Source organism: Triticum urartu, chromosome 4A (assembly GCF_056163025.1).
Source record: "Triticum urartu cultivar PI428250 chromosome 4A, HENAU_Tu73, whole genome shotgun sequence".
Classification (NCBI taxonomy): Eukaryota; Viridiplantae; Streptophyta; class Magnoliopsida; order Poales; family Poaceae; genus Triticum; species Triticum urartu.
Window position 1 is genome coordinate 199,716,306 of NC_141876.1, and position 12,920 is coordinate 199,729,225.

The following is a 12,920-nucleotide window of genomic DNA, read 5'->3' on the forward strand; positions in this document are numbered from 1 at the left end:
TAATTCCTAAATATTCTTAGAACCATGGCACACCTTCCCATGCAAAAATATTGCACCACTTTTTGGAATATTTTTGTTGTAGAAAATCATTTCTATTCTGGCCCAAACTTCCAGTTTGTACAACAAGTACATTTTTCCTTGAGCTTTTAGCCTTGATCTTTCTTGGGCTTAAACACCCTCCTAAGAAACCCTAAACCCCAGGAGATCAGCCCAAATGGCCTTCTAGAAGGTGGCCAAACTTGGCGACCAAGTTTCTGGACAGAAACTTGTCAGCTTAGTAGAGTCAAGTCTGGTCGGCCTGGGCATGAACCATCACCTCACCTAGACTTGAAACTGCACAGTTGAGCGCGTAGACAAGGTTTGGCCTCTCCTGGGTGTTTTTTTGACCATGCCAGCTTGGTGACTGCGCGAGGACACTGCTCTTGGCATCGTCTCGACGCGCTCTGGCTGTCGCTTTCCCCTCTGTTTCGTGCGTGCTCATTCGAGCGCTCGCCACCGACTGCCGTACCACCCCACAAGCCCCGACCCATCATCCTTGACCGCTCCCTGGAACTCGCCGACGTCGGAGCCACCACAGCAAGCACGGGCGCGTCTCGGCCAAAACGCCATAGTGCACGCGTGCACTTTTCCACTTCACCAACCACCTCCTGTGCTCGTCCGCGAGCATGGGCACGCTCCTACGTTGACGCTGAGCCTTTGCCCCTCGTCTTGGAGCTTCTCGTCGCCATTCGCCGCGTGTCCAGAGAGCTCCGGCGTCGACACGTCCCCCCTTGCTCCGGCTATCTAAAGCGACCCCGCCTCGAATCCTGGCCGAGGACCACTCCACACCACCCCCACGAAAACGTAGAACGACCACAACTCGGTCGGGCAGGCCTCTGGCCGTCACCCCGACCAGAGGACTCCGGTGATCCCCGCAGGCCAGCCGCTGCTCTCCAGGGCCTCTCGAGCTCAAGCAGCTGCTTGGGCGGGGCCTTGGTGGTCCGTTGGTGCTTCCTGGATGCCGCCAAGCCCTCGGAGCCACCCCTAGCCGTCGTCTTCAACCTCTCCAACGAAACCCGTCCGCCACCGTAGCTTGCGAGCTCAACCGCGAGCAGCTCCATCCACCTCTCGCCAAGCCATGGGTACGGGCAGGTGCACCACGAGCCCCTCTTCAATCCTAGCCCTCTAGCCTAGCCCAAACCCCCTCGTCGCCGGCGTAAGCTCCGGCGAAGCTCCGCCTCTCTCTGATCTCGCTCGCCCCCTCTGTCCACTAACGCGCGGGACCCACCTGTCGGTCTCACCACTCGCGCCCGAAGCGGTACGAGTGGAGGCATAATTCTGTTTTACACCTTCGAAGTCACCCCTAGGATTTCTGTTTAATTCAAATATTATTCAGAAATTTGACCAAACTCTGACCAGCGGCCATTTCTAAACCATAAGTCCAAATGATTTGATTCTTTTTGCATTGTCTTTGTCTCAGAAAGCTCTAGCAGCACACCAAAGGGTGGATTTTTCCTTGCTGTCTGGAATTTCTGGTGATTTTCAGAATGTGTTTTGAAAAGTATTTTTGTGGTTTTAAATTCTTTTTCAGAAGGAGAAGCTTGTCTTGAAGCAAACCAAGAGGGGTGTTATCCTCCTCTACACTAAGGCAAGCCACACTAGCATTTGGATGGTGTTATTTCAATATCTATGATTTTCTACTTGAATATGAGTGTTTATTTGCATGTAAAATTTGATAAATAAATTTAGTTAATTTCTAGTTACTTTACCATGCTTGATATGCTTGTTTTAGTTACTAGTTGAATGCGTGAACTTGTTTGGCTAAGTAGAGTAAGATTTTGCACTATGCATATTGCTATGGAAATTAATTGTAGTTAATTTACTAAATGATATTTTCATTTAAGTAAAGAACTAATAAAAATATTGCTTGGTAAATAAAATGAGTAATAACCAGAGAAAGTTGGATCCGTGACTTCATTTGTTTGCATTGCATGACGAATAGTGCATGATTGTGGCATTATATCCGTGACTTCATTCATGTTGATTAAGTTCAACTTGAATATGATGTTGATCACATCATGGTGCCACTGAATCGGGTTTTTAATTCAGTGAGACCACATTTACCTTGTGCGAAGGTCTTGATTCGGTCCTTTTTTGTGGCTCTCACTGGTGCCTCCCGCGAGGGAAGGATATGGGTGTGCATACCCTGGCCCGGTAGGCAAACATAACCTTATGTGCTCGTTTTTGTTTTTATGGTACCTTGTCCCCGTTTGGGACCATTTTGCCACGACAGTGGCTGTTGGTGTCTTTGGTAGACACGGGGCCACCTGAGACCTAGCCCTGAGAGGGAGTTGGTCGGAGTGGCCGGGGAGAGTGCATGACAAAGGGAGGATTTTGTTCGAATACTTTGGTCCTCCCGAATGGAAATGTGAGGCCAGGTGTTCCGTAGTGTGGGTAAAATGCGCTACCTCTGTAGAGTGTATTTAATCTATCGATAGCCGCGTCCTCGGTTATGGACATAACTCGTGAGTAAGTCACACCATGGATCAACTTTTCTAATAAATCTTGCAAACTAACTGGTTGTTGTGATGCATTGGTTCGTGGTGGATCATGAACTCTTGAGGTGTTGATGAGTGATTGGTTTCAGGTGTGACCCAAGTATGGTCACCGTTTGGTTACGAGTTAATCGTCTGATAAGCGCGTCCGTGAGACTCGGAGCACGTATGGTTTGCATTGCATCTATAGTTTTTCTTGCATTGATGTAACCTGATTAATTATCATGATATTGGCTGTCATCGTGCTTATGTTTTTTGTGAGATTGCAAGTACATTCAATGTACCGACTTGGCGTGTTATGCCAGCTTTCAGGCAAGTCGGTTCGTATCGGAGCGCATCTCATGTCTAGGCCGTGTCCACGTCGGTGTCCCTGTGCTATGGAGTGCCACCTCGTTGTTCTTTCGCTGCCTCGAAGTTTGTGTGATCGAGGCCCCGTCATGTTCATTAAATAATGTACATAATGTCCAGCAGCACCGTGTGTGCCGCTTGGCCTCGTATCTCGATGTCATATCAGACCTATGTAGTCCGCTAGCATCAATAAAGCGGTTGTTTCTGTACCATGTTGATGTGTATTGCTAGAAGAATTGATCTCTGGGCTGGCAGTGCAGGGTAAACCGGTTGCACTGAGCCGGGGTGCCACAAACAGTAGTTGGTGGAGGCAGGATGGGAGGTCGCGGTGGATGTACAGTAGCAGATGGGGGCTGGAGGAAGTCGACGGTGGATGAACAGTAGCCTGTGGCGTCTGGAGGAAGTCGACGGTGGATGAACAGTAGCCCGTGGAGGCTGGAGCGAGGCAGTAGATGGTGGATGAGTAGTAGCCCGTGGAGTCCCATTTTCCGGTACACCACAACCCTCCTGATGAACATGACCCTGTTTTGACCGCAGGTGCTCCAACACAAGTCCGTTTCCTCCATTTTGCAGTATGCCACACCCCTCTCGATCAACAGCACCACGTATCGACCGTAGGTGCTCGAACACAAGTCCGTTTCCTCCATTCTGATGTACACCAGACCCCTCCCGATGAAAAGGATCCCGTTTTGACCGTAGCCGGTCGAACAGAATGTCGTTTCCTCCATTCTGTGGTACGCCAAGCCCAGTTTCGGCTGTTACGTCCAAGAAGGTTGGCTCCCTATGAACATGACGCATTCCGACCCAGTCTGTTGGCTCCAGTTGAACAAGATACACTTTCTTCGTTCTGACCCAGTCGGTTGGCTGCCGATGAATAGGACGTCGTTGCTGCCGTCCATCGCCTCTCCATGTACACGAGCCCTGGCCGTACATATGCGCGAGTAGGAGTTCGAGACCCCGCCCGTATGTACGTATGTGGTCATATTTCTTGGCATCTAACTATACATACGTGTACATGGTTTTGACTGGACTGCCTGAACTGCTAGGTCAGGGGCTCTACGACTACATGTGCCGCTGCTTGCTTGGCCATAGTTCATCGTTGCAGAGAGACCGCTCGACCAGTATGTACGTACACGTTCCCGACCAGACAGACAACGCTACGTACACTTTGACCAGGTGGGTCCCAGCTGTCAGGGAGGATAAGGACACACTTGCTTGGGTGCAAAGATATAGATGGTGGGTCCCGACTGTCAGGGGGAGGAATCATTTTTATTTTGAGAGTAATAAGGAGGCACTTCCTTGAGTTCGAAGATGTAGTTGGTGGGTCCAACTGTCAGCCTCACAGCCTAAAGTAATCTTCTGATGGTTGTTGTTTGTTGACCTCATTGACCATGAGGCTCCGAGAGAATCAAGGCGGTGGACGACGGCAAGGCCTAGGAAGAGAAGGACGCGGAGCCATAGAATACGAGGAAGGTGGGATGCCCATGAGGAGGGGAGTACGAGGGTTCACTGGTTCGGCTGTGGCCTAAGGCTGTCATCGCTAGAGAATAATAGACCATGTGGGTGAGTAGAGGGATGGCATCACCAGCGGTGGTCACACAACCGGCAACAGGAGGCAGTAGCAGGCGGTCCAGCGGGCGTTGGTTTCGGCGGCTAGAGCAAGAAGATTAGAGATTAAAGAAGTAGCGCGGCCGTAGGATGTTAATCCTACGGTCACTGCCACTACAATCGTTTGTTGACTAGGTTAATAAAGCCCTGCGTGCATGTCAACTTAGTGGGCCCACAAGTCAGCCGCCGGATCAGGTGGGTCCGAGCTAGCGTAATAAGGAGGCACTTCCTTCCATGTGAAGATGTAGCTCATGGGTCCCAACTATGATGGGGGGGGGGGTTCGCATAATAAGAAAGAACATCCTTGCGTGCAAAGATTGTAGTTGGTGGGTCCAACCTGTCAGTGGGGAATCATTTATTCCCCCATAGGAGGCACTAGCTTGTGTGCGAAGATGTAGGTGGTGGTTCCTAGCTATCAGACTCTCGACATACTCCATGTTGGGTCTTGTTGTTGACCATGCATCATCGAGCAGACCATGGCGGTGGACGACAGCGAGGCTTAGATGGGAACAATCTGGAGTCGTGGAACAAGGGGCACTAGAGTACCTGGTAGAGTGGAGTACGAGGGACTAGTTCAGCTGTCGGGTGAGGCTGTGTAACACCCACGATGCGGCTATATCTCCCACGTGTCGAAGCACGACTTAGAGGCATAACCGCATTGTAGGCATGTCGCAAGAGGGGTAATATTTACACATCCCATGTACTGAATAAGAAAGAGGTACAGAGTTGGCTTACAATCGCCACTTCACACAATACATAAATATAGCATTACATCATCCAGATACAATCAAGGTCCAACTACGGTACCAAAATAAAGACAACCCCAAATGCATAAGATCCCCGATCTCCCCAACTGGGCTCCACTACTGATCGTCTGGAAAAGAAACGTAGTAACGTCCTGAGTCCATATCGAACTCCCACTTGAGTTCAGTCGCATCCCCTGGAACGGCATCATCGGCACCTGCATATGGTTTTGGAAGTAATCTGTGAGTCACTGGGACTCAGCAATCTCACACCCTCACGATCAAGACTATTTAAGCTTATGGGTAGGGAAAAGTAGTGAGGTGGAGCTGCAGCAAGCACTAGCATATATGGTGGCTAACATACGCAAATGAGAGTGAGAAGAGAAGGCAAAGCACGGTCGAGAAGCTACAAAGATCAAGAAGTGATCCTACAACTACATACATTCAAGCATAACACGAGACCGTGTTCTCTTCCCGAACTCCACCGAAAAGAGACCATCACGGTTACACACGTTGTTGATGCATTTTGATTAAGTTAAGTGTCAAGTTCTCTACAACTGGACATTAACAAATTCCCATCTGCCCATAACCGCGGGCACGACTTTCGAAAGTTCAAATCCCTGCAGGGGTGTGCCAACTTAGCCCATCACAAGCTCTCACGGTCAACGAAGGATATTCGTTCTCCCAGGATGGCCCGATCAGACTCGGAATCCCGGTTACAAGACATTTCGACAATGGTAAAACAAGACCAGCAAAACCGCCCGATGTGCCGACAAATCCCGATAGGAGCTGCACATAGCTCGTGCTCAGGGCACACCGGATGAGAGCTCCGTACAACTAAAACCAAACCTCGAGTTTCCCCGAGGGGGCGCTGCAAAGGACTCTAGTTTGGACCAACACTCAGAGGAGCACTGGCCCGGGGGTTTAAAATAAAGATGACCCTTGAGTCCGCGGAACGCAAGGGAAAAAGGCTTAGGTGGAAAATGGTAAAACCAAGGTTGGGCTTTGCTGGAGGAGTTTTATTCAAGGCGAACTGTCAAGTGGTTCCCATTATAACCCAACCGCATAAGGAACGCAAAATCCAGGAACATAACACCGGTATGACGGAAACTAGGGCGGCAAGAGTGGAACAAAACACCAGGCATAAGGCCGAGCCTTCCAAACTTTACCAAGTATATAGGTGCATTAAAGTAAACAAGGTATAATAATGATATCCCAACAAATAAACATGTTCCAACAAGGAACAAACTCCAATCTTCAACTGCAACTAGCAACGCTATAAGAGGGCTGAGCAAAGCGATGACATAGCCAAACAACGGTTTGCTAGGACAAGGTGGGTTAGAGTTTTGACATGGCAATATGGGAGGCATGATATAGCAAGTGGTAGGTATCGTAGCATAGGCATAGCAATAGAGCGAGCAACTAGCAAGCAAAGATAGAAGTGATTTCGAGGGTATGGTCATCTTGCCTGCAAAGTTCTCCGAGTTGACGTAAGCTTGATCCTCGTAAGCGTACTCAACTGGTTCCTCAATCACGTAGTCGTCTCCGGCTCTACCCAAGGCAAGAACACAAGCAAGGGAAACACAATCAACCACGGTGCAATGCGCAAACAACATGATGCAAAAGATGGCATGATATGCGGGATGTAGTATGCAATGCATATGCGTGCTCCGGAAGGAAAAGATTGAACCAGGCATCAACTTGGCAAACCAAGTGCGCCGCTGGAAAGATGAGTTGATTTCGGTCGAAATCGATATAAAGATCACCAGAATCGGATGCACGGTTTGCAAATGGCAAGCAAAAACAATAATGGCACAATTCTGCGAATAACAACACGATGCCATATAAAATGCAACAAGAAACTAAGCTACTGCACTCTAACGTAGCAACAAAGCACATGGCAGTGATCCACACAAGATGCTTGACAAAAGATGAACACTGAGCTATGGCTAAATCATACAATAGCAGGTTCAAACATGCATGCCAAAAGTGCAAAAGACATCAGGTTCACAGACTTGGTGAAAATAACATGTCAGGAATTTAACATGAGGAAGCAATGTTTAGAGCAAGATAACAACATGCTACATGATCAGATCATGGCAAAGTAAGGCATGGCATGAAACTAATCAAAGCATATAACAGAAGTCCCTTACTGACCATAAGCCAAAAGGGCACAGATAACATGATGGCACCCATATAAACATAGCAAGTTTTGTTAACAGATTCAGACTTAGCAGAAAACCGGACATCGCAAAAACAGAGTTACGTAGGCATGTTTGCGAGCTCGATGCACTCACCACAAGGCATTGCATGACAAACTAAGCATACACCTAGCAAGAAGACATGTTCAAGAAGCTAAACATGGCAAGAACCATCTCATAGCATGCATGGATCAACTACAACAACCTCGACAAAATTGATTAACACGTAAACAATCTGCCAGAAACATTTTATAGCAAAAGTAGAGCAAGATTGAGTCATGCTAGGGTACTCCATAAATGCAAACAAAGACATGGATGGATAGAGCACAACCACATGCCCAAATCATCCTTACTGAACATGCTCAAAAGAGGCATGGATCACTCTGTAGCAACATGAATACATGGCATAAAAATAACATCAGGGAAATGACTTAGAAGAATTCTAAGTCCCAGAAATCAGCAACATCACGAGAGCTACTTTGCATGCTTGTGCTAGTCACCACATTGATCACAAAAATACATGGCATACACCCCTGTAAAGATGGCATGGCATAGCCCAAAACACATGTAGGGCTCAAGTTCATAGGAGGCCCACAATAATCATGGCAAAAATGACAAATGTCCATAAACTGATACGGAACAGAAACTAATATTTTATAGCACTTTTGCAACGGAATTTTAGGCATCAAGATGGACTCAAACAAGCATGATGCAATGAAACAAAATGAAGATGACATCAACACGAACAATTTGATATATCACACAAGCGAAACGGAGCTACGGATGATGAGATATGGTATGATGAACATGCCTAAAAAATGATGCAGAAAAAGTCAGAAATTTTAACCTCCGAATCTGAGATCTAGGGTTGGCGCGGATCCCGAGATTCACCGGAGTCTTGGCCGGAACTGGTGCCGGAGAGGAAGGAGATGACCGTCGACGGTGCAGGGAGGCCGCCGACGAGGTCGAGGTGGCCGGATCCGGTCCGGCCCGACCGGATCCGCGACGCACGGGCGAAGGTGTGGGGTGGCAGGCGCGCAGGAGGTGGCACCGGTGAACTCGCTACCGGGCGGCGGGCGGCCGAGCGGAGGCGGCGGCCGAGGCGCGCGGCTGCGCAGGCAGGCGCGGGCGGCGGCCTGACCCGATGGCGGCGGGGAGATGCGGGACGGGGAGGGCCCCGCCTGGGCTTGGCGGGCCGGCGAAGTGGGCGCGGGGCACAGGCGACTCACGAGGCGACACGTGGCGGTGGCGTGGCGAAGTTGGACATGTCCTGCCGTCTCGGACATGTCCGGCGGCGGCGGGGGAAGAATTCTAGGGTTTGGACTGCGGGAATTTCGGAGGGGAGCACCTATTTATAGATTCTGGGAGTTAGAAGAGTCCAAATGAGGTGCGGTTTTCGGCCACACGATCGTGATCGAACGGCCGAGAGGATGGAGGGGGTTTGGATGGGTTTTGGGCCACTTTGGAGGGGTGTTGGGCTGCAACACACACGAGGCCTTTACGGTTCCTCGGTTAACCATTGGAGTATCAAACGGACTCCAAATGGCACGAAACTTGACAGGCGGTCTACCGGTAGTATACCGAGGCCGCTTGGCAAATCTCAGTCCAATCCGAGAACGTTTAAAACCCGCACATGAAAAGAGGCAAAAGGAGGCGCTGGAGGACATAGGAGTGCCGGAATGCGAAACGGACAACGGGGAAAAATGCTTGGATGCATGAGACTAACACGTATGCAAATGCGATGCACATGATGACATGATATGAGATGCGTGACATGGAAAAAATGCAAAACGGAGACAAAACCCAACCATGAGGGAATATCATAACTTAGTGCCAAAAATGGCAGGAGTTGGAATACAAATATGGCAAGTTACATACGGGGCGTTACAGACTGCCTTCATCGGAGAATAACATAAGGTGTGGGAAAATACAAGTACGACCTGGTCACCGTAGGGAGTAGGGTGGGGCGGCGAGGCCTGCACGGTAGCACATCCAACCACAGGAGGCGGATGCAGGTGCTCCAGCCGGTAATGGATTTGGTGTGTGGAGAAAGAGAAACTAGATCAGAGATTGAAGAAGCAGGATCACCGTTGGATGTCAATCCAACGACTACAGATGTCAGAATAATTTGTTGACCTTTTATTTTAGACCATTAAATCGTTTTGTTCACTAAATGGACAGTACCTTGTGCAGGCTTCGTCTAGTGGGCCAACAAAGTCAGCTTAGAAAGCTGTGGCAGAATGCAGCCCATTTATTTAGGTTTTATAGCCCATTTCATTTTGTTTGTCAATACATCTATTTCCTGGGCTTTGACTCGAAAAATAATCTATTTCCTGGGTTGGGTAAAAATAATAATGCCAATTTATTATTTATGATGATTTACAACGCATTTGAGTATTTATTCGAATACACCTATTTACTGGGCCGGATGAAAAATAATATTCCGAACATGGAGCCCATTTATCATTTCTGATAATTTACAAGCCTAGTTGATTTTAGTAGAAATGGACCCATTTTCTGGGATGGGTGAAAAAAAATGATGGTCTAGACTGAGCTTTTCGTATAAAAAATAATATTGAGATAGGAATATTATAAGGAAATTAAGCCGGGCTTGGTAATCTTATTATATAAAAAATGAACTGAGTTGTGCATTTTATTAAAAGAAACATAGGCTAGGTTGTGCTTATTTTAGGATCTTGGGCACAACTGTCGGCCCAGTTGCATTGCTGATGTTCAACGAAAAAGGCCTGTGTAGTACAGTACAACTTTACATGCCTACTCAGCTCACATTCAATGAAGCTTGAAAAGGCCCAAACAAGGCTTCTGTACAACTTTTTGAAGTCACTGAGCTCATTTAATAATTTGAGAAAAAAGTTAGAGTATAGTGGAACCTAATTAAAAGTTCTCACGAGCGAAGAAATAATTCAATGGTCCCACTTGTGTTTGTGTGTGAGAGAGATACCCATCGGTCGATGGTCGTAAATACATCTTTTAGCCATATGTGTTGCTGATGCTTAGTAAAAACTTATATAGTTGACACAATCATAAAGAACATCATAACCAACTAAACTTGCATAAACAAATTCACGCTTGCGCCACAATCAGAGTGGAAGCAGTAGATCGCTACAAGTAGGGCTATGTTGAAACCAACGTACTCGTACATAACCGTTCATCGTCTTTATCAATGACGGGGAAATATCTCGAATGATGTGTAGAGAAAATAGACAGACAACACAATAAGATGTGCTAGCACATGATGTTGACGTACACCCCTTTCTAAAAAAAATTCAGGTACAAAAATAGAACAGGTCACAATCAAATGTACTGTCACGTTAGTGCTTCACACTAACATCTCAGATTTAACTTGTGTCTGACAAAATTCAGTTGTTACCTCAAATTAGAGCACATCCAGACAGCCAGCCCTACCTCTTCTCCCAAAGAATCAGTGGCCTCTGTTGCACGATGGAGTAGGCCATGTGCCATCCATCGTTCCAAGCAACACAGGGAAAGTCTGACGTTGACTCCTATAATGAATGTCGTCGATGGACCCTGGCACCAGCGGCGGTGGCAGGACTTCGATTCATGGATTGACCACTTCTTCGACATGCACGAACACTTGATCCAGGTGCATCCCTAACATGGATCGTGCCAACCTTGGTGGCGACGAATAGTACAACCCCGGTTCCTGCACATGTATCTCAACACCAATCACCTTCAGTATGGTGGACGGCTTCTTCATCCATGCCATAACCTTCAGAGCCCAGCTGTCTGGAGGAATAAACATACTTACGAGCTCACCTCCTAGGTTGTTGATAAGGTTAATCATGGACTCGCTTTTCCAAGCACGTCGAGGCATGCCGTCGAAGGTAAGCTTTGATAAAAACTCAAGCTCAGAGGGCACCGAGCCCCATCCTGGGTGCCACCGATCAAAGCTCACCAGCGCACCATCGCAAAACAAACGCCATGAAGATTCGAACACACGACTGTAGTCGAAAGTTGTCTGAAACCGGACGAAGAAATCATCCGGTGGCAGAGAGACTTCAATGAGCAAGTCACTTATTCGGATGCCGTGCGCAATGCCAAGAGCTTTGACAAGGTCGTCCAGCGAGATAGGATGCCGGTCGCCATTGATGGTTACCATCAGCACTTTGTCGGCCAATTGGTCATCAAGGGCCACCATGCCACTATTGAGCGATAGCACGCAACCCAAAGGTAGAACGGACCTTAGGATCTTCGGCTCGGAGATCCGCATTGACCGGCGACATGATAGTGCGCTTCAGTACAGGGAGTACAATAGGGTGATTTGGGGAACTGGAGTAGGAATTGAGATACCAGAGGTGGGGGAGTGGTGGGAGATTGGGGATGAAAAGGTAGCATGAATTTCGAACATGCGCCAATATGCTCTCGTCACGCCAGCGCATGAAAACACCAGTGGTGCCCACATGTCGGCCAAAGAGTCATTTTTCTTTCTTTTTTGAGCGCCCGGACTGAGATTCATAATTGACCTCTTTGGCATTGTGTTACTACTCGGCCCATATTTAACGCCTCACTGGCCCAAACAAGTGTACATCATCGAAAAGGGACTGAGCTCAAATTATAACTTGAAAACAAGAGATATACTCTGAACACTGGAGAATGGTGATGCCCTCATTTAGCCCACCAAGTAGTTCGAGACAATAATCAGTTAGAAACAACGATATATACAACATTCAAACACGGACTAGTGACTACTACTGACATAAACAACAATACATGATAGTTCATTAGAAGTCTTGCGACACCACTAAAACGCACCCATATATAGCACTCAGACTCTCGTGATCAAGGCTAGAATGACATTTTAAATAGAGGCAACTATTACATAGTAAGAGTGACATAGACGAGGATGACCAAATGACAAGGAATATGCATAACAAAAGAGAGAACTAACCATGCAGAACAAGCAGTAAAGACAACAAATCATTCGAAGAGGGATGATCCAACACCATTATAATTTGCAGCCCTGCTTCAACCACCAGTGATTCGGAGACACCAGAACTCCACCCTTTCGACGTAACAGCCCAATTACCTATCAACCTCTGAAGGATTGAACCACATCAATGTCTGTCAGACTTGAGACATCCAAGGATCAAAGTTAATCTAGATGTTGTTGTCATTCTCACCTTGTTTTGGCTGCAGGCCGTGTCATTGACAATCAGGGGAGTCTGCTCCCGAAATCCTAGGGCTCACCGTGTAGACACAATTTTTCCTAGCAAACAGAGCCTCTCTGCCATCCAGGTCCTTGCCAACGGTGATCTCCTAGTTAATCGGATAATCGATTTCGAGAATCAAAGAGTGTGAACCAAGGTTGTTTACCCGCCTCCGACTCAAAAATCCTGAAGGCCCCAACAAGTGGGTATCCTGCTCATAGGCATAACAACCAGTGTCTGGATACTCATGTATTTCACGGTGCTTGTGCACAGTCCAGTTTTTGCAATATAACTTTT